This window comes from Phoca vitulina, unplaced genomic scaffold, assembly GCF_004348235.1.
Source record: "Phoca vitulina isolate PV1807 unplaced genomic scaffold, GSC_HSeal_1.0 scaffold1881, whole genome shotgun sequence".
NCBI lineage: Eukaryota > Metazoa > Chordata > Mammalia > Carnivora > Phocidae > Phoca > Phoca vitulina.
The window spans coordinates 1-4,076 of record NW_022591568.1 but is presented as its reverse complement, the minus strand read 5'-3'; the positions used below and the strand labels follow the sequence as shown (position 1 = coordinate 4,076).

General features: G+C 47.6%; 1 pseudogene; it reads left to right on the top strand.

Annotated features, from left to right (window-relative positions):
* Window positions 1–236: 236 nt before the first annotated feature.
* LOC116629637 lies at window positions 237–1,475 on the top strand (annotated as a pseudogene).
* The last annotated feature ends 2,601 nt before the right edge of the window (window positions 1,476–4,076 follow it).

The window sequence follows — 4,076 nt, the reverse complement described above, 5'->3', positions numbered from 1 at the left end:
CTCCTAAGCCTCAGGCTCCGCTGTGTAAGATGGGGTGCTGATGGCCCCCATCTCTGGGAGCAGAAGGTAGGGAGGCCCTGCCGGCGGACTTGCTCAGGACAGGCCAGGGTGGCTGTTGCTTAAAGCAGCACAGGGCCTGTCCCCATGAAGAAGGTGCACACGTCCATGACCCCCAGCTCTGGGGTCCTGCCACCAGCCTCTGGCAGTGACCCTCTTCCTGCCCTGTCCCCTGCCCCTGTGGATACGGGGTCTTCCTGGAGCTGTTCCTGCAGAATCACTTCATGGTGGACACAGGGTCATCTACTATGTCTTCACCAACCAGCTAGTTGCTGTGTCCCGTGTGCCCCTCCAGGAGCACTGAAGGGTGGTGGTTCTTGAGGTACGCAGTGCCCCACGCTGGCAGGATGTGTCCATGCAGCACATGGCGACGATGAGCCGCTTCTGTGAGGAGCGCTTCCTCCATGAGGTGGATGACATGGTGTGCGGGGTTGTGGACATGAAGTTCTGTGACCACGTGGGCATGGAGATCCTGTCCCCCCTCTTTGGCACCCTGCACCCCGGTTTCTACTGGGTGGCCTGTGAGGACTTAAGCTATGAGCGCTGGCCCCAGTCCCAGGCCCACATCCCCAAGGACCAGGGCGACTTTTACTACATGGGGGCCTTTTTTGGGGGGTTGTGGTGGAGGTTCACCGACTGACCTCAGCCTGTCACCAGGTGATGGTGGTCAACTGGGCCAATGGGATCGAGGCCATGTGGTACGATAAGAGCCACCTGAACAGGTACCTGCTGGACCACAAGCCCACCAAGGTGCTGTCCCTGGAGGACCTGTGGGACCCGCAGCTGCTGGGCTGGCCCCGGGTCATGAAGAAGCTGAGATTTGGGCCATGCCCAAGAATCACCAGGACACCCGGAACTCATGAGGGGCTGTCCCCGTCTCCATCGGGGTGTGCTGACTTCAGCGGAGCCATCAGAGCAGGTTCCTACTTTTGTCCCCTCGAGGGAGGCTGTGGAGTCCAGCACTGTCTGCACGGGCACGTCCAGCGCCCCAGCCGCACCTGCTCACAGGAGGCCTGCCTGGGGATACAACGTCCTCTCTTTGTGTTCACTACATTTTCATCACTTCTGGGTCATTTGCAGCTGTGAATGGCTCCAGTTTTATGTCAGATGTTTTTCTGTGTCAATGCTGAGCAACCATTTTTAAAAAGAACAATTGAGGGAAAAGGTTTTCTCCCTGGTTCTAAACAGACACCACCTGGTGGGGCTGGGAGCAGCCCTGTAGCAGCCATGGAGCCAGAACGGGTCCTGGCTGGGTCTTCCCCCCTAGTCCTTTGCACCTTGCGATGGCCATGGGGCTTCAGGGTCAGGGTTGCACCGAGCCACCTCTCAGAACCCTAGTGCCCTCACCGCCAGAGGCCTTCCTTGGCCGTGACCGCTAGCTCAGCCTCCAGGAGCATGGCGCCCTCTGGGTTATTTCCATTTCCTGCGTGGATTAATTTTTTATTTATTAATTTTATTTAATTTTTTAAATTTAAATTCATTAGCCAACATATAGTACATCAGTAGATTTTGATGTAGTGTTCAGTGATTCATTAGTTGCCTATAACACCCAGTGCTCATCACAACATGTGCCCTCCTTAATACCCATCACCCAGTTACCCCATCCCCCCACCCTCCTCCCTTCTGTAACCCTCGGTTTGTTTACTGGAGTCCAGAGTCTCTCATGGTTTGTCTCCCTCTCTGATTTCTTCCTGTTCAGTTTTCCCTCCCTTCCCCTGTAGTCCTCTGTGCTATTCCTGACATTCCACATATGAGTGAAACTATATGATAATTGTCTTTGTCTGATTTATTTATGTCACTTAGCATAATCCCCTCCAGTTCCATCTATGTCAATGTAAATGGTAGGTATTCATCCTTTCTGACAGCTGAGTAATATTCCATTGTACATATATACCACATCTTCTTTATCCATTCGTCTGTTGAAGGGCATCTCGGCTCCTTCCACAGTTTGGCTATTGTGGACATTACTGCTATGAACATTGGGGGGCAGGTGGCCCTTCTTTTCACTACATCTGTATCTTTGGGGTAAATACCCAGTAGTGCAATTGCTGGGTGGTAGGGTAGTTCTATTTGTAACGTCTTGAAGAACCTCCATACTGTTTTTCAGAGTGGCTCTACCAGCTTGCATTCCCACCAACAGTGTAAGAGGGTTCCCCTTTCTCCACTCCTCACCAACATTTGTTGTTTCCTGCCTTGTTGATTTTTGCCATTCTAAGTGGTGTAAGGTGGTATCTCAATGTGGTTTTAATTTATATTTCCCTGATGGCTAGTGATGTGGAGCATTTTTTCATGTGTCTGTTAGCCATTTGTATGTCTTTGGAGAAGTGTCTGTTCATGTCTTCTGCCCATTTCTTGATTGGATTATTTGTTTTTTGGGTGTTGAGTTTGAGAAGTTCTTTATAGATCTTGGATGCCAGCCCTTTATCTGTAATGTCATTTGCAAATATCTTCTCCCATTCCATGGCTTGCCTCTTAGTTTTGTTGACTGTTTCCTTTGCTGTGCAGAAGCTTTTGATCATGATGAAGTCCCAAAGGTTCATTTTTGCTTTTGTTACCCTTGCCTTTGGAGACGTGTCTAGCAAGAAGTTGCTGCAGCTGAGGTCGAAGAGGTTGCTGCCTGTGTTCTCTTCTAGGATTTTGATGGATTCCTGTGTCACATTGAGGTCTTTCATCCAATTTGAGTTTATCTTTGTATATGGTGTAAGAGAATGGTCCAGTTTCATTCTTCTGCATGTGGCTGTCTAATTTTCCCAATACCATTTATTGAAGAGTCTGTCTTTTTTCCATTGGGTATTCTTTCCTGCTTTGTGGAAGATTAGTTGACCATAGAGTTGAGGGCCCATTTCTGGGCTCTCTATTCTGTTCCATTGATCTATGTGTCTGTTTTGTGCCAGTACCATACTGTCTTGATGATCACAGCTTTGTAATACAGCTTGAGGTCACCTGCTTTTGTTTTATTTTTATTATTTTAGTGATTTTTAAATTAACATATAATGTATTATTTGTTTCAGGGGTACAGGTCTTTGATTCATCAGTCTTATGCAATTCACAGCACTCACCATAGCACGTACCCTCCCCAATGTCCATCACCCAGTCACCCCACCCCTCCCAACCCCCTCCACTCCAGCAACCCTCAGTTTGTTTCCTGAGATTAAGAGTCTCTTATGGTTTGTCTCCCTCTCTGGTTTCATCTTGTTTCATTTTTCCCTCCCTTCCCCTATGATCCTCTGTCTTGTTCCTCAAATTCCTCATATCAGTGAGATCATATGATAACTGACTTTCTCTGACTGACTTATTTTGTTTAATATAACACACTCTAGTTCCATCCACGTCGTTGCAAATGGCAAGATTTCATTTTTTTGATAGCTGCATAATATTCTCTCTCTCTCTCTCTCTATATATATATATATATTTATATATATATATACACACACACACACACCACATCTTCTTTATCCATTCATCTGTTGATGGACCTCTAGACTCTTTCCATAGTTTAGCTATTGTGGACATTGTTGCTATAAACATTGGGGTGCACGTGCCCCTTTGGATCACTACATTTGTATCTTTGGGGTAAATACCCAGTAGTGCAATTGCTCGGTCATAAGGTAGCTCTTTTTTCAACTTTTTGAGGAACCTCCATAGTGTTTTCCAGAGTGGCGTCTGCCTTCGTTTTAAATGGCTATTTATGCTGGTGTTTGTGAAATGTGGGCACTCATTCAGTCTGGATGCATGTCCTGTTGGGATTCCTCAGTGCTCACAGATGGTTTGTGCACTCTCTCTGGACCATCTGCCTGCACTGTGTCTTAGCAAGCATTTACTGATACCACTGTGAGCTCAGACACCCAACAAGGCGCAGAGCATGAGAGTGAGAACTAAGATACAGGATCCCTGCTCTTGGGCCTTTCTGGGACTTTCGATGGACCCGTCCTCCTGACTCGCTACTTTCCTATTGTGTAATAGACATACAACTGATACCATTAAGCACGTTTCAGGGTACAGTTCAGTGGCAATAAGTA